Source organism: Lethenteron reissneri, chromosome 68, assembly GCF_015708825.2.
Source record: "Lethenteron reissneri isolate LAM-NWPU_2019-01 chromosome 68, ASM1570882v1, whole genome shotgun sequence".
NCBI classification, from domain to species: domain Eukaryota; kingdom Metazoa; phylum Chordata; class Hyperoartia; order Petromyzontiformes; family Petromyzontidae; genus Lethenteron; species Lethenteron reissneri.
In genome coordinates, this window is record NC_083846.1 from 1,385,714 (window position 1) to 1,407,362 (window position 21,649).

The following is a 21,649-nucleotide window of genomic DNA, read 5'->3' on the forward strand; positions in this document are numbered from 1 at the left end:
TGAGTCTATGGGTCTCTGTGGTGAGTCTATGGGTCTCTGTGTGAGTCTGTGGGTCTCTGTGGTGAGTCTGTGGGTGTCTCTGTGTGAGTCTGGGTTTCTGTGTGAGTCTCTGTGTGAGTCTGTGGGTCTCTGTGTGAGTCTGTGGATGTCTGTGTGTGAGTCTATGGGTCTCTTTGTGAGACTGTGGGTTTCTGTGTGAGTCTGTAGGTGTCTCTGTGTATGTCTTTGGGTCTCAGCGTCCTAATGAGGACCTAATGAGGATTATGTCTTTCCGACAACTCTGTTTCTTCACCTGATGACGGCTGCTTGTGTTGTGGCCGAAACGTCGTGAGAATTTTATCTTATGTTTTATTTTTATTATTGTATTACTTCCCTTCTACGTGACTTTATCGAAGGAACCAAGAGTATGAATCCCTGCAGTCACAAAAGCTTTAAATCGAAATTTTCCCCGTATTCTTGTGCAGGGAAATTGAGTTTTGAGGTTCATACGGCACACAGCCGTTTCAATGCAGGCAGCAACACAAAGTGTTTGTGTCTCTCTGTGTGTGTCTCTCCCTTGTGATGATGGGACTTTGTAGGATGAACGTTGAGATGTATAAGGGGCATGGGGTGACCACTAAGGTCTGATTTGGTTTGTAGTCAGATAGGGGCACTGATAAGGGGGTGACAGGTTTATAGTGGTGAGTGTAGTAGTGGTGAGTGTGATAGTGGTGAGTCTACTAGTGGTGAGTGTACTAGTGAGTGAGTGTACTAGTGGTGAGTGTACTGGTGGTGAGTGTACAGTTGATGAGTGTACTAGTGGTGAGTGTACAGGTGGTGAGTGTACTGGTGTTGAGTGTACTAGTGGTGAGTGTACAGGTGGTGAGTGTACAGTTGATGAGTGTACTAGTGGTGAGTGTACAGGTGGTGAGTGTACTCGTGGTGAGTGTACTAGTGGTGAGTGTACTAGTGGGTTGACAGGTGTGGCGATGCAATGCGCAGATATTTTTGTGTTGAGCTCCAGCATTGAGAAGATGCGGGGAGATGTCGGGAGATGATGCGGGGAGACACGAGGCGAGATTGTGAGAACATGTGGGGAGATTTCAGGAGATGAGATGTGGTGAGATGAGATTTGGGGAGATGAGATTTAGGGAGATGCCACCTATTTTGTTTCTTAAGTGCGAATTCAGTCGGCGCTGATTAAACTTTCGTCTGCGTCTAATTGTAGTCGGGTCTGGTTGATGACGTCGCCTGCGGTTGTTGAACCGAAGGCTCCGTCGTTTTAACGGCCAACGCGGTGTTACGATCCCTAACATTGGCCAGATCATTCCGCAGAACTCAAAATGCGAATGGCAACATCAGGGCCACCACCACCACCGCAGAACCGGAGCCAGCGAGGCGGAGGATTGAGTTGAGACCCAGCGAGGCAAGGTGGAGGGTCTGGGGGTGAGTTTCCTTGGTCCATGACCTCCCGGAATGAAATTTTTTTTTTAAATCAACAGCAACTGGTTAAGCTGCTTCGGCGTCGTCTTGGAGAGACGCGGCTGTCACGGCGGTGCGGGCGGGCGGGCCCCCAATACCCGAGCCGCCAGTTGCATGCAACAGAGTTGCCCGAAGGCGGATTGTACGTCGGGGCATCGGTCGCTCGCTCGCTCGCTCGGCCGCTTGCATCTCGGCGGCTCGTAACTCGGCCGGATTGTACGCCGGGGCCACGATCGCTCGCTCGTAACTCGGCCGCCCGCAGCCCGAGTCGTCTACGGAGGCGGATCCCACACCGGAGCGTGCAACTCTCCAGCCAGATTTCACGCCGGGGCGAGCGGTCGCGGGCAACTTTGCTTCCCTGCAACTGAATCGCTCGCCTCTGGAGTTCGAGTTGCTCGATTTCATTTTGGGGAGGGGGGCGGGTGGTGGGGGTGTCCATACCCCCCCACCCTGCCCCCCCCCCCCCCGTTTTTAAAGTTTAAACTCTTGCGTGGGATGACAGGAGTGGTGCAGGCAAGAGGTGTAGGGATGAGAGGCGAGGCAGTGATGACAACGACGGGTGAGACCGAGATGGATTTTTAGAATTCGAATTTTCCTGGGCATTTGTGACAAAAGAGATTTTGGGACTTGTTCGATTGCTCCCGGTATCAACACAAATGTCACCATTCTGAGCACCACCACCGCACAGACTACGCTGAGGCTCGTGCAGCCCGGGCAGTGCACGTCTCGGAGGCGTGTGAGATGCAGAGAGAGAGAGAGACGCAGATCAAGCGCTGCGATGCCCAACAATAGCGCTGGTCGATGGTGGTTGTTCTAGTTTCTTGATTTAATCACTCTGAGAACCGTTGTTGTTTAAAAACACAACATATTAACTCTCATCGTGATTATCATTATTTTCATTTTCACGACTGCAATTACTGGAGGCCGATTGGCATCGCGGTGATGAAGTGAACCGGTTCGGGGTGCGGCAAAAAAAAATTTCGTGGAAAAGTTTCAAAATTTGGTCGCGGCAAGAAATTCAACTGCGATGAGAGAATGAGGGTTTAGACGGTGCAGATCTACCCCCTGTTGGGTGACTACCCCCTCTTGGGACTACCCCCTCTTGGGACTACCCCCTCTTGGGTCTACCCCCTCTTGGACTACCCCCTTGGGACTACCCCCTCTTGGGACTACCCCCTCTTGGGACTACCCCCTCTTGGGACTACCCCCTCTTGGGTCTACCCCCTCTTGGACTACCCCCTTTGAACTGACGGGCGGGTTGGGGGGCTGTGGGTACCCCCCCCCCAAAAGACAATGTCTGCTTGAGAACCCCCCGCCACACAACCCCGCCCCCTCGTCCCCAACCCCCCCACCCCCACCCCCCACTAGCCCCCCCCCAGTAGCTCGCTTTGCCTGCCGGGCCGTGCCGAGTCTTTTTTTTGTTTTCCGGGCGCCGATAACGGCGCGATCGCCCGCCAACAATAGCAGCCCCCCCCCTCGCCCCCCCCCCCTCGCCCCCCACCTCGCCCCCCACCATCGCAACCCACACACAGCCCCCCCCTCGCGACCCACACAGACAGCCTCCCCAGACACAGCGGCATCCACATACAGCCCCCCCCCCCCCACAACCTACGAACTGCTGCACGTTAGAAACAGGGGCCACTGTGGTCCCACACCGATCGAGAGAAAGCGAGCGAAGAGGAGGGAGAGAGCGAGGAGCGAGATCGAGAGAGAGCGAGCGAAGAGGAGGGAGCGAGCGATCGAGAGAGAGAGCGAGCGAAGAGGAGGGAGCGAGCGATCGAGAGAGAGAGCGAGCGAAGAGGAGGGAGCGAGCGATCGAGAGAGAGAGCGAGCGAAGAGGAGGGAGCGAGCGATCGAGAGAGAGAGCGAGCGAAGAGGAGGGAGCGAGCGATCGAGAACGAGAGCGAGCGAAGAGGAGGGAGAGAACGCGAGAGAGCGAGCGAGGGATGGAGAGCGATAGTCATCGTGGAATTCCGTGATTTTTTTGGGCGGTAATTCGGGACGTAATTTCCCTGCATTTCCGTGGCCTGCGTGCCCTGTCACGTGGCCAAAAGGGGGGGGGGAGGGGGGGTAAGCGGGGCCCCCCCTCCCCCTCTTCCGAGCGCTTCATCTCACTCGGGAAGATTTCCCGCGGAGTCTCAAGACGCCGTTCTCAGGAGGCGGGGTGCTTGCGTGACGTTGGGAGTACGTGTCTGTGTGTGTGTCTGTGTGTCTGCACCTGGGTCTGCCCCGTGACCTCCTGCCAGCGGGCGTTCGACACTTCACGCGGCCTCAAGGTGCACTTGGCCTGGCACAAGCGTCGTGGTGACGTCACCGCCACTTAGTGGCGAATGGCGGTTGTTGTTGTGTGTCTGTGTGTGTGTGTGACTGTGTGTGTGTGTGTGACTGTGTGTGTGTGTCTGTGTGTGTGTGTGTCTGTGTGTCTGTGTGTCTGTGTGTGTGTCTGTGTGTGTGTGAACTTCTTTCACACCGTACGTAGCCAACCGCGCTCATCGGAGGTGCGGGGGGGGTGAAGGACAACAAACTAAACACAACAACAACAAGCAGTTCCAACCTCGATGAGGATGATCACGTGCAGGACAGCTCCCAGTAGCTTCCGAATATCGTAACGGAGGTGCGTTCCAGACGGCCGCAGGAGCAGCGCATCTGAAAGCGCCGCGCGCGACGACGACGACGACGATGCGGTGACCACCGCCGTCTTTCGTGGGCTTGGCCCAATACCTCGATGTACCTGCGGCAGATTCACCGAGTCTCAAGACTCGTGTTCAAGAGAGTCCTGCTGATGTTTGGCCACAAATTCGACGACTCGTGGGGGTGTGGCCGGACCCACAAACAACAACAAAAATCGGAGGAAAAAACCCCCCACCACGGTGGGAGAGGTCACACGCACAAGCGCCGCACGGATGGATTCAACAATCTGCTGCGGGTGACTGGCATCCCGTATGCAGAGTGGCGGTCGAGGTCACGCCCGATCCAATCCCGCGAGCTGCTGCTCAGTTGTTGACAGTCGCAGTCGGAATGTGGACCGGGGGGGAGGGACTCCCCTAGGTCGACTCGGTGGTAAATGAGGTAACTCTATGTTCGGCGTGGCGATGGCGCGCCTCGCGTTCCCGGAGATCCGAGCGGCACATTTGGAATGTTCACACGCGCACAAAGATAAAGATAAAGTTCCCGCCACCACGAAATAGCCTTCAACAAACTGTTTGGGCAAGTGCTGTTAGCGAGCAGCACCAGCAAGCTATGAAGGCCGGAAAGGGTTTACACACCGCACCAGGTACTCATTTGAGGCTGAGTCGACCTAGGGGAGGTCCGAGACCGGTTCAGATAATCGTCATTGATGTCGGTGGCCGTGAGCGGGAATCGAACCCGGGTCGCCGGGTTCTTAGCGCAGCGTAGCACTCACCGCTGCACCACCGCTCCCCACACACAGACAGACACACACACACATACACACACATTCTCCACCACACACACAGGCACACCCACACACAGGCGCACACCCACACACAGGCGCACACACACACAGGCGCACACACACACAGGCGCACACACACACAGGCGCACACACACACAGGCGCACACACACACAGGCGCACACACACACAGGCACACACACAGGCACACACACAGGCACACACACACAGGCACACACACAGGCACACACACACACAGGCACACAGACGCACACAGACACACAGGCACACACACAGGCACACACACAGGCACACACACACAGGCACACGCACACACAGGCACACGCACACACAGGCACACACACACACGCAGACACGCACGCACTATGACCTCACGGCGCGTGCCACGTGGGCGGAGTCGGCGGAACGCGTCACCGGCTGTGGCCACGTGCTCGCCCCGTGTTTACCACGTGTTACCAGATCCCACGCTCGCTCGCTCGCCAAGAAGGTTCATCCTATTGCGTGGCGGTGATGGTGAGATCGCTCGTGGGATCGCCTCTGTGTTTGTAAGAGTATTCACACGAGCCTTTAGCCCGTCCAAGGACGAGTGTCTGAGTGTGCACAATTGTGTGGGTGAGTTCGATTCCCGCTCACGGCCACCAATAGCAGTGACGATTATCTGAACCGGTCCTGGGCCTCCCCTAGGTCGACTCGGCCTCAAATGAGTACCTGGTGCGGTGTGTAAACATCGCCACTGGGGGAGAGACAAAGGCGGCCGGGCGTGGTTGCTGGCCACCCACCCCCTCGTGTGCCGTGCCGGCCTTTATAGGTGCTGCTCGCTAACAGCACTTGCCCCAACAGTCTGTTACAGGCAAACACGGGGGATCTTTGCCTTTGTATTGCAGTAAATCTGAGACTCGCAAGCGAAAAGCAGAGCGCGATGTGGTATAATAATTGCATCAGTTTGTGTGCAATTTGTCAGGGCGCGGTGACACAGACCTGTTTCATTTTAAGGTGATAATCCCTCGTTCGTCACGACGTCCTTTTTACTTCGATGTCTCAATAGCAGCGTGACGGAGACCACGTGATGACGTGAGGGCTCTGCCTTGTGAGTGAGGGTTGTGAGTTGACGCCGAGGAGGGGGGAGGAGGCGCCTCGCCCCCCCCCCCCCCCATGTGGAGTGACGTCACCCGCTAATTATTATGAATTAAGAGGGGTGGGGGGGTGTCCATTTGGAGGACGTCACCTGCCCATGATTATTAATGAGGGGGGCTGGTCGACGTGGAGTGACGTCACGACCGTTAAGTACAGACATTCCTGGGTGATTATAGTCGGTTTTGCGTTGACGTATTATGTATTTATTTACGAGTTTTTTTTAAAATTTGCGTCTTATCTTTTGTCTAATTTTCTTTCGATTGTGGTCCGCGCGCCGCGTCATGAGTTCGAGTTGCAAGTTGTTGTGTGACCAGGCCAGGAGTCTCACCTGTAAGAGTGAGTGGGTGAGTGGATCAGTAGGTGAGTGAGTGAATCAGTAAGTGAGTGAGTGAGATCGTGGGTGGGTGAGTGAATCAGTAGGTGAGCGAGTGAGATCGTGGGTGGGTGAGTGAATCAGTAGGTGAGTGAGTGAATCAGTAGGTGAGTGAGTGAATCAATAGGTGAGTGAGTGAGATCGTGGGTGGGTGGGTGAGATCGTGAGTGGGTGGCTGAATCAGTAGGTGAGTGAGTGAGTGAGATCGTGGGTGAGTGAGTGAATCAGTAGGTGAGTGAGTGAGATCGTGGGTGAGTGAGTGAATCAGTAGGTGAGTGAGTGAGATCGTGGGTGAGTGAGTGAATCAGTAGGTGAGTGAGTGAGATCGTGGGTGAGTGAGTGAATCAGTAGGTGAGTGAGTGAGATCGTGGGTGGGTGAGTGAATCAGTAGGTGAGTGAGCGAGATCGTGGGTGGGTGAGTGGATCAGTAGGTGAGTGAGTGAATCAGTAGGTGAGTGAGTGAGATCGTGGGTGGGTGAGTGGATCAGTAGGTGAGTGAGTGAGTGAGATCGTGGGTGGGTGGGTGAGTGAGATCGTGAGTAAATGAGTGGGTGAGGTGGTAGGTGATCGGATGAGTGAGCAAAATCGTGAGTGAGTGAATAATGGGTGAGGTGGTAGGTGAGTGAGGTGGTAGGTGAGTGAACGTACTGCAGCCAAATGCTCTTTAATCGCGCGATGTCGATTCTAAAATTTGAGGGGAAAACCCGAGGACCCGGAGAAAAATCCACGCGGCCACGGGGAGAGAGAGGCACTGCAAACTCCAAATACACAGCAGCAGCAGGCGTCTGGATCGGGATAGAACCCACGACCTCCTGTAGACCAGGCGAGGTAGTGAACATCTCCTCGCCACCGTGATGATGATGACAGAGAGAGAGACACGCAAACTCCAGATACACAGCAGCAGGCGTCTGGGTCGGGATAGAACCCACGACCTCCTGTAGACCAGGCGAGGTAGTTAACATCTCGCAGCCACCGTGATGATGATGATGAGAGAGACATGCAAACTCCAAATATACAGCAGCAGGCGTCAGGGGTTGGCATCGAACCCACGACCTCCTGTAGACCAGGCGAGGTAGTTAACATCTCCTAGCCACCGTGATGACGATGATGAGAGAGACATGCAAACTCCAAATATACAGCAGCAGGCGTCAGGGTCTATATCGAACCCACGACCTCCTATGTATCAGGCGAGGTAGTCAACATCTCCTAGCCACCGTGATGATGATGACAGAGAGAGAGACACGCAAACTCCAAATATACAGCAGCAGGCGTCTGGGTCGGGATAGAACTCACGACCTCCTGTAGACCAGGCGAGGTAGTTAACATCTCCTAGCCGGATCTTGCGAGGGCTCACGGAACGAGTGTCCCACGTTGATCGACCCTTCGTGGGATTCATCCTCCTCCACCTCCTCCTCTACCTCCACCACCTCCTCTACCTCCTCTACCTCCTCCACCTCCTCCACCTCCTCCTCCTCCTCTACCTCCTCCATCTCCTCCTCCACCTCCTCCTCCACGTTATTTTTTTTCCCCTGCGACTCCGACGGCTCTCGTCTGCTCTTGACCGCCGCCGCGCCTCGTGGATGTTTTTCACGTTCCTCCTCCTCCTTCTCCTCTTCCTCCTCACCCAGCGGGGGGGGGGGGGTACAGAAGGGCCTCGTTAGGATTCCTGAGTCCACCCCCGATGACCCGGCAAGAATCCCGCGCATCTTCTTAATGCCGGGAATCCCAACGCTGTCACGCGCCTGTGTGGTGTGTGTGTGGTGTGTGTGTGGTGTGGTGTGTGTGTGTGCGTGTGTGCGCGTGTGTGCGTGAGTGTGTGTGTGTGCACGTGTGTGCGTGCGTGTGTGCACGTGTGTGTGTGTGCGTGTGTGTGCGCGTGTGTGCGCGTGTGTGCGCGTGCACATGTGAGCAACTGTGCAGTAAACATCGCCACTGGGGAGTGGAGGGCGGCTGGACATGGTGCTGGCCACCCACCCACCCACCCACCCCTCCGTGTGCCACTGTCGCCCTTCGTCAGCGCTGCTGCTCGCTACTGACAGCACTTGCACCCCAACAGCCCTGTTGGGGCTACACGGGGTGGGGGTGGATCTTTGTGTGTACGTGTGGCCTAGCGGTAGCCGATGAGCGCTCAGCACCCGGCAGAGAGACCCGAGTTCGATTCCCGCTCACGGCCACGGACGCCACTGACGGATTATCATCTTAGCCCGGTCACGGGGCGGCTCCCCCTAAGGTCGACTCGGCCTCAAATGAGCACCTGGCGCGATTGTGTCGTAAACATCGCCGCGCGCCGTGCCGTGCCGTGCCGGCCTTAATAGGTGCTGTTACTGGCGAGCGGCACTTGCCCCAGCAGGCTGTACGGGGGATCTTTGTCTGTGTGCGTGCGTGTAAGCATCTGTCCATCCCAGCATATTTTGGCAGAGCTAAAAATGATCGCCCCCCCCCCCAAAGTGGACTCCTTCACCCGCCCGCCCCCCTCGTCAGCGGCGTTCGCCGTCTCGAGTGTGCAGGCGGTGCAACTGCGCTGGTGCCCTGCGGAGAGTCGGGGTGAGACTTTCTCCCCGATGGTTCAGTGTTAATTCTAGAGGCTCAAGGAGCCAGACTAAGGCTCCCCCTAGGGTTCAGTGTTAATTCAAGAGGCTCATAGAGCCAGACTAAGGCTCCCCCTAGGGTTCAGTGTTAATTCAAGAGGCTCATAGAGCCAGACTAAGGCTCCCCCAAGGGTTCAGTGTTAATTCAAGAGGCTCATAGAGCCAGACTAAGGCTCCCCCTAGGGTTCAGTGTTAATTCCTGAGGCTCATAGAGCCAGACTCAGGCTCCCCCTAGGGTTCAGTGTTAATTCAAGATGCTCATAGAGCCAGACTAAGGCTCCCCCTAGGGTTCAGTGTTAATTCCTGAGGCTCATAGAGCCAGACTCAGGCTCCCCCTAGGGTTCAGTGTTAATTCAAGATGCTCATAGAGCCAGACTAAGGCTCCCCTAGGGTTCAGTGTTAATTCCTGAGGCTCATAGAGCCAGGCTCAGGCTCCCCTAGGGTTCAGTAGGCTCCCCCTAGGGTTCAGTGTTAATTCAAGATGCTCATAGAGCCAGACTAAGGCTCCCCCTAGGGTCAGTGTTAATTCCTGAGGCTCATAGAGCCAGACTCAGGCTCCCCCTAGGGTTCAGTGTTAATTCAAGATGCTCATAGAGCCAGACTAAGGCCCCCTAGGGTTCACTGTTAATTCCTGAGGCTCATAGCCAGACTCAGGCTCCCCCTAGGGTTCAGTGTTAATTCAAGATGCTCATAGAGCCAGACTAAGGCTCCCCCTAGGGTTCAGTGTTAATTCCTGAGGCTCATAGAGCCAGACTCAGGCTCCCCCTAGGGTTCAGTGTTAATTCAAGATGCTCATAGAGCCAGACTAAGGCTCCCACAGGGTTCAGTGTTAATTCAAGAGGCTCATAGAGCCAGACTAAGGCTCCCACAGGGTTCAGTGTTAATTCAAGATGCTCATAGAGCCAGACTAAGGCTCCCCCTAGGGTTCAGTGTTAATTCTAGAGGCTCAGTGTGGATTCAAGATGCTCATAGAGCCAGACTAAGGCTCCCACTAGGGTGCAGTGTTAATTCTAGAGGCTCAGTGTTAATTCTAGAGGCTCATAGAGCCAGCCCAAGGCTCCTACAGGGCTCAGTGTTAATTCTAGAGGCTCATAGAGCCAGACCAAGGCACCCCTAAGGTTCAGTGTGAATTCTAGAGGCTCATCGAGCCAGACTAAGGCTCCCCACAATGGTTTATTGTGGATTATAGAGGCTCATAGAGCCAGACTAAGGCTCCCCCTAGGGTTCAGTGTTAATTCCTGAGGCTCATAGAGCCAGACTAAGGCTCCCCCCAATGGTTCAGTGTTAATTCCTGAGGCTCATAGAGCCAGACTAAGACACCTGTAGGGTACAGTGTCAGTTCCTGTTGGCGGCCGTGATTGAGGAATCGAACCCGGGTCACTGCCGGCTTCGGAGCGGTGGCGCGTTGACCGCTGTGCCACCGCTCCTCACACAGTGGGGGGTGGGGGGCGAGGAGGGGAGGGGGTGGGGGCGAGGTGGGGAGGGGGGCGAGGTGGGGAGGGGGGGCGAGGGAGTCCTCCGTCAGATTAAATTGTTCCAGGTTTGGAGCGGCGTGTACAACCCCTGCGAGTCACGATTCAGATGTTTCAAAGCCTCTCCGTGACCCCACCCTGACCCCACCGTGACCCCACCCCTGGTAGCCACTCTGAGCAGAGGACCCCGGCCGGGCCGCCTCTGAGCGCGCAACTCCACGTGGCCCATCGCTTAGCGTTGACTCCACAAAGGCAAAGGTTCCCACCCCTCCCGTGTAGCCTCGACGGACCTTCGGGGCAAGTGCTGTTTAGCGAGGAGCAGCGGCATCTACGAAGGAGCCGGCACGGTGCACGACAGACACACGCACAGACACACACACAGACACACACAGACACACGCACAGACACACACACAGACACACACAGACACACGCACAGACATACACACAGACACACACACAGACACATACACACACACAGACACACACACAGACACACAAAAGACAAAGATCCCCCGTATAGCCTTAACAGACTGTAGGGGCAAGTGCTGTTAGCGAGCACCTATGAAGACCGGAACGGTACACGAGGGGGTGGGTGGCCAGCACCACGCCCGACCGCCTTTGTCTCCCTAGTGGCAATGTTTACATACCGCACCAGGTACTCATTTGAGGCTGAGTCGACCTAGGGGAGGCCCGGGACCGGTTCAGATAATCGTCACTGGTGTTGGCCGTGAGCGGGAATCGAACTCGTGTCGCCGGGTTCATAGCGCAGCGCGCTAACCGCTACACTACCGCTCCCCACACACAGACACACAGACACACAAACACACAGACACACAAACACACAGACACACACAGACACACAAACACACAGACACACAAACACACAGAGACACACACACACAGGCGCACACACAGACAGACACACAGACACACAAACACAAACACCCCACCAGGCGCACACAGCCTCCTGAATCCGCGGCTCGTTGCTCGCCAAGCAAAGGTCACGTGAGCTGACCTTGCCAGACCCCGGTCACTGTGTGTGACCCCCACCACTACCCCACCACCCCCCACCTCCCCCCACCTCCCCCCACCACCCCCCACCACCTCCCCACCAGCTCCCCGGCGTTGTGCTCTGGCTGGGTTTGTTGTTGTGTTTGACCCAAGCGTTCTGGTTCAATCTCGCCGAGTCACAGAGGCATACGCCCAGAGCCGTTTCTGGAAATTCCACGTTCCTATAGGACATCTGTAGGACGTAACCACAGAGTAGTATCTATTTTATCGACCCGCGGCCGGGGCGTGGATGATGGGCCGAGGTTGCGTGCACTTACCCCAAAAATATGTTTAAGGCTATACGGGGAATCTTTGTCGTTGTGTTCATAGGTGCTGTTACTCGTTAACAGCACTTGCCCCTACAGTCTGTTAAGGCTATACGGGAAATATTTGTCTTTGTGTTCATAGGTGTTGTTACTCGTTAACAGCACTTGCCCCTACACTCTGTTAAGGCTACACGGGGGATCTTTGTCTTTGTGTGCATAGGTGCTGCTACTCGTTAACAGCACTTGCCCCTACACTCTGTTAAGGCTACACGGGGGATCTTTGTCTTTGTGTGCATAGGTGCTGCTACTCGTTAACAGCACTTGCCCCTACACTCTGTTAAGGCTACACGGAGGATCTTTGTCTTTGTGTGCATAGGTGCTGCTACTCGTTAACAGCACTTGCCCCTACACTCTGTTAAGGCTACACGGGGGATCTTTGTCTTTGTGTGTGTTAGACATCACTCGGCACGCCGGTCCCACGTGACCGCTCGATGTCCGTGTGGTTGACGGCCCGGAACTGTAAATGGGCATCGGTATCCTGTCGTAGTTCTGGGCAAATCCGATGAGTTGTAAAGCTCTTCTCCCACCCCCCACAAGTGTCCAGTAGGGACACGGCGTCAGAACATTTAACAACAACAACATCAACTAACACGCGATGGGAGTGCAGAGTATAGGGAAAGGTGAACAAGGCCACTCTAAATACACAAATGACGTGTTTGCGTACAAATATCATAAGCACACGCGTGCTATTTTTAAATCCTTTATATTAAGTTCGCTTGCTTGCTTGCGTGCTTGCGTGCTTGCTTGCTTACGACCGTGCAAACCTTTCGGTCGTTTTTTAAACCCACTTCCCGTGATCCAATCGAGCTGACATTTTGCACACAGACTCGTTGTGCGAGACAATTAATGTTCGCGAGAAAAAAATTCCAAAATTTTACACTGTTTAGGGAAAACAAATTAAATATTGAATTACCAATTGTTTAATACTGCAGACAATCATCTGACCCATAGGTGGCAGCCATCTCAAGCCAGAGGACGAGAGGACTCTAGCCGCCACGCATATAAAGGATTTATAGTGAAAAACTTTGTTTTTACGGGTTATACTTGTTAACCGCGATTTTTATTTCACCAGGTAAGGCCCCCGCCGAGCTATAAATAGCTCTTTTTATGTGTAAGCGAGCTGGCGATCACAGATGAACGCTCAACACAAGGAGCGGGAATGTATGAGCAGCGGTCAATGACTCTAAACGCGTGACGTTGGTTCTAAATGTGGAGGGGGAAACCAGAGGAGGACCCGGAGACAAATCCACGCAGTGACCACGGGGAGGGAGAGACACGCAGACTCCAAATATACAGCTGCGACAGGGTCTGGGTCGAACACACGACCTCCTGCATACCAGGCGAGATAGTTAACATCTCCTAGCCACCGTGATGATGATGATGAGAGAGAGACACGCAAACTCCCAAGTATACAGCAGCAGGCGTCAGGGTCTGGGTCGAACCCACGACCTCCTGCACACCAGGCGAGGTAGTCAACATCTCGTTTGGTCGGCACACGCGAGGCACGGGGAGTGAATGACGTTTTGTGTTTGTCGGAAAAATTAACGAGGATCCCCCCCACCATCCCCCCCCACCACCACCCCCCTCCCCCCACCACCACCCCCACGTCGGCCGAGCAACGACGGCGGATCGAGGCTGAATATTCCGTGGGGCGTTGCGGCCTCTCCCTCCCGCCCGCCGGTGGCCGCTGAATATTTCATGGCCCCCCGTGTTTGTTTGGGCCCCGTCGTGGGGGTGGGGGGGCTCTGACTGTTGCCTCGTGGTGCCGACAGGTGTGCGTCTCCCTGTGTCTCCCTGCCTCTCTCAGTGTCTCCCTGTGTCTCTCAGTGTCTTCCCTGTGTCTCACTGCATCTCCCTGTCTCCCTGTCTCCCTGTCTCATTGTGTCTCCCTGTCTCATTGTGTCTCCTTGTCTCTCCACGTGTCTCACTGTCTTCCCTGTGTCTCCCCGTGTCTCCCTGTGTCTTCTCATGTGTCTCTTGTCTTCCACGTGTCTCACTGTCTTCCCTGTGTCTCCCCGTGTCTCCCTGTGTCTCCCTGTGTCTCCCTGTGTCCTGGGCGCCGCGGTGGCGAGGAGATGTTAACTACCTCGCCTGGTGTGCAGGTGGTCGTGGGTTCGATCCCGACCCTGACCACGCCTGCTGCTGCTCTATATTGAGAGTTTGCTGTGTCTCTCTCTGTCTCCCCGTGGTCGCGTGGATTTGTCTCCGGGTCCTCCGATGTTTCCCTGCACATTAAGAAACAACATCGCGTGCGTGCAGTCTCTGGCTGCTGCTGCTGTAAATGTCCACATGGGCCGCGTGGTTGAGCTGTCACGTGTGGCCAGGTCGCCTCTGAGAAGGTCGCCTCTGAGAAGGGCTCTTTAGATCGGTGGGGCCTTACCTGGCAAAATACAAAACTAGTTTTAAACTGGTTTGTAGTTTAGTCCGGTCTACATTCATCTGCGTCTCTCCCCGTGTTTCCCCGCGTCTCTCCGTGTCTCTGCGTCTCTCCGTGTCTCTGCGTGTCTCCCCGCGTCTCCCCGTGTCTCCCCGCGTCTCCCCGTGTCTCCCCGCGTCTCCCCGCGTCTCCCGGCGTCTCCACGTGTATCCCCACGTCTCTCCGTGTCTCTCCGCACCTGCCTGTACACCTCCCCACGTCTCCCCGTGTCTCTGCGTAAAAAAAAACATCGCCGCTGGGGAGACAAAGGCGGCCGGGAGTGGTGCTGGCCACCCACTCCCTCGTGCGCCGTGCCGGCCTTCAGAGCACTTGCCCCGACAGTCTGTTGAATCTACATGGGAGAGCTTTGTCTCTATGTGTGTGTGTGTGCTTGGGTGTGGCACCGGGGGCTGTACCAACAGGTTCGGCGAGCCATCGGCCCGAGTCGGTAAGTGACACTTTAGTGACGGAAATGAATGAATTAATCCACTGCCACTGCTCGCGACATCATTATCATGATCATTGTCATCATCGTCGTCGCCGCCGCCACCAGCACCACCTGCCTGGAGACTTCCCGGCGCTATATCACTGATGTGTTCTTGTTAGTTCCTGCCCTAGCGCCTTATCAGAGGCCGAGGTCACGTCTCCCCCACCCCACCCCACCTTGCCACGATGCCAACTAAATTCAAGGTCTCGCTGACCCCCCCCCCCTCCCCAATCACTCGCCCACCCCTCCTGGCTCACCTGGCTCCAAAGCCAAAGGTCCCCCGCGCCAGACCGAAGGGGCAAGGGCCGTTAGCGGGTGGTGGTAGCGCCTATGAAGGCTGCCGGCACTGTGGCACACGTGGGGGGTGAGTGGTGGTGGTGGTGGACAGCACCACGCACGGCCGCCTTTGTCTCCCTCGCGGCGATGTTTACCACGCACCGGGTACTCATTCGAGGCCGAGTCGACCTAGAGGAGGTGACCCCCGCGACCGGTTCAAATAATCGTCACCGGTTGTTGACAGGAGCACGCGCACGCGCGCGCTATCCGACGGCGCTAACCGCTGCGCCACCGCTCCCCTCGTCCTCCTCCCCCCCCTACCTCACCCACACCCCCACGGAGGGAATGGTTTGGTCCAAGCTCAGCTCCCCCTGGGCATGTTCAGATAAGCGCGCGTGTTCGTGCCCAGTGCACACACACACACAGAGAGAGGGAGACACGGAGACAGAGAGAGACACAGAGCGAGACACGGAGACACGGAGAGGGATGACACGGAGAGAGAGACAGAGACAGAGAGAGGGAGACACGGAGAGAGAGAGCGACAAGAGAGCGACAGTGTACGTGAGAGAGAGACCGTGGACGTGAGAGAGACAGAGAGAGAGACACAGAGAGGGAGACACGGAGACAGAGAGAGACAGAGAGAGACAGAGAGAGCGGCAGTGTACGTGAGAAAGACAGAGAGAGACACAGAGAGAGACCGACAGAGAGGAGCGACAGTGTACGTTAGAGAGAGACAGTGTACGTGAGAGAGACAGAGAGACACAGTGGATGTGAGAGAGACAGAAACAGAGAGAGAGACACGGGGCGAGGCAGAGATAAACAGAGTGTGTGTGTGATAGAGTTACAGACAGGGAGGGAGTGTGACAGAGAGAGACGGAGAGAGACGGAGTTTGTATGATTCTGGTCGGGGGGTTTCGTGGCCGCTGAGAGTACTGGCCAAAGTGAAGACGAGGTGATTTCATCATCATCAGCATCATCAGCATCATCAGCTGTTCCCACCTCTTCTACCTCCGGTAAGACCCCCCACCCGAGTCTACCCCCCCCCCCACCCGAGTCTACCCCCCCACCCGAGTCTACCCCCAGGTAGTCAACTTCGCCGCGTGACTCCGAAACGATTTCCGCGAGACCACCACCATCACCACCCCCACCGTGTGTCTCTCGCGAGTTGGGTGCGCAAACAACGAAGGGCCGTCGCTCGAAACGTCGGCCGCCGCTGTTTACCTGCCCTGGTGGTGGTGATGGGTTGGAGTGTTCGGCGCGCGCTCAACTTACCGCTTCCGTGTACCCACGTGGTGGTGGCGCCGGCTCCCTCCGGACTTTCTGATTTCAACTTTTTAAACTTTTGACTTCAACTTTTTACATTCAACTTTCTGACTCCCCCCCCCCCCCCGTGCCCCCCCCCCTCCGTGGCCCCCCTTGCTGGACATTCGCGATAAAGAGCTTCACGGTTCATCGGATTTGTCCAGGAGACTTTTTTTTTATAAAGAGTCAGATCCCGATCTGCCCGGCCACAATGCAGAGACTTTTCTTAAACTCGCATCAACAGACCGCCGAATCGATGGGCTGAACGATTTGGGTGGGTTGCGTGTGATTGTGTAGGTCTACTCGGCCTCAAATGAGTACCCGGTGTAGTGAACATCGCTACCGGGGAGACAGGCGGCCGGGCGTGGTGCTGGCCACCCACCCCCTCGTGTGCCGTGCCGGCCTTCATAGGTGCTCGCTAACAGCACTTGCCCCTACAGCCTGTTAAGGCTACACGGGGGGATCTTTGTCTTTGTAGCTGCGTATCGGTTTCAGTATATCTGAGTGTGTGTAAATATATCTGTGTGTGTGTGTGATGAGGATATCGATACCAAGTTGCGAGTTTGTCTTTCGTGTGCGGAGGTGGGTGGGGGGGGGGTAGTGCCGCTGGAACAAGCACTTGCCCGCACCCCCCGACATTCTGTTTAGCGGGCTATACGGGGGATCTTTGCCTTTTGTTGACGTAACAGCACACGCCAAATCGCTCGTCGCAAACTCGCCTCTATTCATCGCTAATTCCGCTGTAGCGACGCCAGCGACAACAACAAAAGCCACAACGATGGACAGATAAGCTGTAAGACCCCCCCCCCACCCCCCCGTGTTTGCGATGTGCTCCCTATCTTAACTCTCGCCATTCCACGCATTCTTTGCACTGGTTAGAACCCAGTGCCGGATTATCCTCGTAGCAAAGCAGCTACACTTGCAGCAGCTACACTTGCAGCAGCTACACGTGTAGCAGCTGCACTTGCAGCAGCTGCACTTGCAGCAGCTGCACGTGCAGCAGCTACACACACGCTACGGGCCCCGCACTTTCAAGGGCCCCGCGCTATAAATGCTTTCAAGCTATCAACTCCGGCTCAGTGAGTCTGCACTTGCTCTATTACTATAGTACTATACCGCCTTCAACTTTTACGAACGACCGGGTGTTTAAGGTTCGAGATTTGTCGTATTATCTGGCTTATAGCGAATGACAAAAATACAATTACTGTGCTGTGCAAGTAAAAAATTGTGTGTTTCAATATTTACATGTTATTTTATTTAGGGCCCCTTTTATAACAACTTATGCTACAGGCCCCGCACTAGCTTAGTCAGGCACTGTTAGGACCCTTTCGGTACGATGACAGCTATTTGTGTTAATAGTTGACCAGCTACAGCCCCGCCACTTTAGCTGCTGCGTAGATTTTGTTTTCCAGAAGCCACCCGCCCGCCCGGCTTATTTACAACGATGGCTCAACAAGGCGGCGTCGCGTGATCTGCGTGTGGAAATTAGTTTGAGTTTCTGTGTGAGTCTATGAGTCTCTGTGTGAGTCTGTGGTTCTCTGTGTGAGTCTGTGGGTCTGTGTGAGTCTGTGGGTCTCTGTGTGGGTCTGTGGGTCTCTGTGTGAGTCTGTGGGTCTCTGTGCGAGTCTGTGGGTCTCTGTGTGAGTCTGTGGGTCTCTGTGTGAGTCTGTGGGTCTCTGTGCGAGTCTGTCGGTCGCTGTGTGAGTCTGTGGGTCTCTGTGTGGGTCTGTGGGTCTTTGTGTGAGTCTGTGGGTCTCTCTGTGGGTCTCTGTGTGAGTTTGTGGGTCTCTGTGTGAGTCTGTGCGTCTTTGTGTGAGTCTGGGGGTCTATGTGTGAGCCTGTGGGTCTCTGTGTGAGTCTCTGTGTCTCTGTGTGGGTCTGTGGGTCTCTGTGTGAGTATGTGGGTCTCTGTGTGAGTCTCTGTCTCTGTATGAGTCTGTGGGTCTCTGTGTGAGTTTGTGGGTCTCTGTGTGAGTCTCTGTGTCTCTGTGTGAGTCTGTGGGTCTCTGTGTGAGTCTCTGGGTCTCTGTGCGAGTCTGTGGGTCTCTATGTGAGTCTGTGGGTCTCTGTGTGGGAGTGTGGGTCTCCCCGTGGGTGTGTGTCTTTCCGACAGACCTGTTCTTCACCTGAGGACGGCTGCTTGCGTTGTGGGCGAAACGTCGTGAGAATTATTTTATCATGTTTTATTTTTATAATTTTATTATTTCCCTTCTACGTGACTTTACCGAAAGAACCAAGAAGATGAATCCCTGCAGTCACGAAAGCTTTAAATCGAAACACTAAACATGTAGCAAGCGCATACAACACTTCCATATAACAATTACACATAACAGTCGCGTACAACAATTGCACACGCGACAGTTGCATATAACAATCGCGTGCAACACTCACACCTGACGATCGCGTGCAACAGTTGCGTACAACAATTACGCGTGCAACAGTTGCCTTCAACAATTACGCACGCGTACAGAAATAACTTGACACTTGAGCCGCGTCTAACCACTTTGTGATGTGGGGGGGGGGGGGCCCGCACACCCCCCCCACGTGCCCCCCCCCCCCCCACGTGACGCCCCCCTCACGTGCCCCCCCCCCACGTACCCCCCCCCCACGTACCCCCCCTCCCACGTGCCCCCCCATGTCTCCCCCCCACGTGCCCCCCCCCACGTGCCCCCCCCCACGTGCCCCACCCCCCCCACTCGTGCCCCCCCCACGTGCCCCCCCCACGTGCCCCCCCACTCGTCCCCCCACGTGCCCCCCCCACTCGTCCCCCCCCACTCGTGCCCCCCCCCCACCCCCTCGAGTGACGTGTGAATGCCGTCGTCATCGCGATGACGACATCGCGATGACGCGCACCAGCCTCGCGTCCAGGTGCGTTCACCTGCTTCTCTGTGGGTAGGAGGGGAGAGGGGCGAGAGGGGGGGGGCCGAGAGGGGGGAGGGGGCGAGAGGGGGGGTGCCGAGAGGGGGGAGGGGAGAGAGGGGGGGGCGAGAGGGGGGGGTGCCGAGAGGGGGGAGGGGGCGAGAGGGGGGAGGGGCGAGAGGGGGGGGCCGAGAGGGGGGAGGGAGAGACGGGGGTGAGGGGGGAGAGGGGGGGGCCGAGAGGGGGGGAGGGAGAGAGGGGGGGTGAGAGGGGGGAGAGGGGGGGGCGGTGTGTGACGGATGAGCTCACCACGTGTTTACCATTGGTAATCAACGCGCAGGTGGTGATGGTGGTGATGGTGGTTGTTGATGATGGACACGACGACTTCCATTCCCGCTCACGGCTAACACCCAGTGATAACCATCATCTGAACCCGTTCTGGGCCCTTCCCCTAGGTCGACTCGGCCTCAAATGAGTACCCGGTGCTGTGTGTAGTAAACATCGCCACTGGGGGAGACAAAGGCGGCCGGGCGTGGTGCTGGCCACCCACCTCCTCGTGTGCCACAGTTTCCGGCCTGCATCGGTGCTACTCGCTCACAGCACTTGCCCCAGCAGTCTGTTACAGGCTGCACGGGAGTGGGAGGGGTGTTTGTCTTTAGTGTTGATGTAGCGGCTGTGTGAGTCAGCGGCTGGGTGGGTGAGTGAGCGGGTGGGTGGGTGAGTGAGCAGATGGGTGAGCGAGTGAGCAGGTGGGTGAGCGAGTGAGCAGGTGGGTGAGTGAGCGGCTGTGTGAGTGAGCGGGTGGGTTAGTGAGCGGCTGGGTGGGTGAGTGAGCGGGTGGGTGATCGAGTGAGCAGGTGGGTTAGTGAGCGGCTGTGTGGGTGAGCGGTTGTGTGAGTGAGCGGGCGGGTGGGTGAGCGGGGCGGGCGGGTGAGCGGGCGGGCGGGTGAGCGGGCGGGGCGGGTGAGCGGGCGGGCGGGTGAGCGGGCGGGCGGGTGAGCGGGCGGGCGGGTGAGCGGGCGGGCGGGTGAGCGGGCGGGCGGGTGAGCGGCTGTGTGAATGAGCGGGTGGGTGGGTGAGCGGGCGGGTGGGTGAGCGGGCGGGTGGGTGAGCGGCTGTGTGAGTGAGCGGGTGGGTGGGTGAGCGGGCGGGTGGGTGAGCGGCTGTGTGAGTGAGCGGGTGGGTGGGTGAGCGGGTGTGTGAGCGAGCGGGTGGGTTGTTGGGAGTGTTGTTGGGAGTTGGGTGGAGGGAGTGTTGTTGCGAGTGTTGTTGGGAGTTGAGTGGAGGGAGGGCGATGACACATTCCACTCTGTCTGCTTTGAAGAGAGCGAGAGAGATTCTTAAAAATCACATTTCTATAGACACTGTCCACCAAAACGAGTTTTGATTTTATTTTTGTGTGTTGTGTTTACGTAACGTTCTTCTTGAGTGCCAGGCCGGGGAACACGCGAGGCATCGACGGAGCCGTGGGCAGTGTCCACGACACACACAACACAAACGAGAGACTCGCTTATCCGATGGGCTTGTAGTAGTCGTTGTTGTTGTGAGCTACGGGGGGAGGGAGTGGTAAAAGTCAGTCACCTTGGGCCGCCGTTTGGTTCCCAGCTTGCCTCCTTCTGTACCCACTCGGCGTGGCAAATGCTCGCGATGATCTTCAGGAAGCTTTTACTATACCTCTGGATCGCAAATATTGACGGTAGCGAGGGCACAGCGCGTAGATTTGAGCAGGTTGTGTTAGAGGCGTGCAGAGGAGCAAACGGCGGGCGTGGATGTGGAGCGTGGATGTGGAGCGTGTACAGAATGTGGCCCTGTCCGTTTGCGCGCGTGTCCACAAAACGTACGGTGTAGACGCACGGCTGACTGCCCTGGGTGGACGCTTCCCTTGATGGACACTGCCCTGGGTGGACACTTTCCAGGGTGGACACTTTCCAAAAAACAAATTAATAATTTTAATAATGTGTTAAGTTGCTTGTTAAATCTTCTTGGTTCTTTCGGTAAAGTCACGTAGAAGGGAAATAATAAAATAATAAAAATGCAACATAATAAAATAATTCTCACGACGTTTCGGCCACAACGCAAGCGAAACGTCGTGAGAATTATTGAGAATTATTTTATTATGTTTTATTTTTATTATTTTATTATTTCCCTTCTACGTGACTTTACCGAAAGAACCAAGAAGATGAATCCCTGCAGTCACGAAAGCTTTAAATCGAAAAATTGCTTGATAAAGTTGCTTGGTTTTAGTAAGCAAGTAGACAACGATGAACTATTTTTATTTGACCAGTGAAGGCCCCCCACTACTGAGCTCTGCAGATATTTTTCAGAAGCGACTTGGCTATCACAAATGATAGCTCGATCAAGTGGCTTGTCATCGTCATCGTGTGGAAATGTTTAGCAGCAGACAAATATTCTAAACACGTGACGTTTATTCTAAATGTGGAGGGGGAAACGCGGAGGAGGACCCGGAGA

General features: G+C 55.9%; 1 protein-coding gene across 8 annotated transcripts in view; it reads left to right on the forward strand.

Annotated features, from left to right (window-relative positions):
• LOC133360411 (pleckstrin homology domain-containing family A member 7-like) overlaps positions 1 to 21,649 on the forward strand; it is a 150,385-nt gene that overhangs the window by 40,980 nt on the left and 87,756 nt on the right. The window contains exon 1 of one of the 8 annotated variants that reach the window (XM_061579125.1): positions 15,971 to 16,032. The exons of the other annotated variants lie outside the window; for them this stretch is intronic. The gene's annotated coding sequence lies outside the window, so the exon portion shown is untranslated. Of the gene's footprint in view, positions 1 to 15,970; positions 16,033 to 21,649 lie in introns of those variants that run through there. 8 annotated transcript variants of the gene reach the window in all.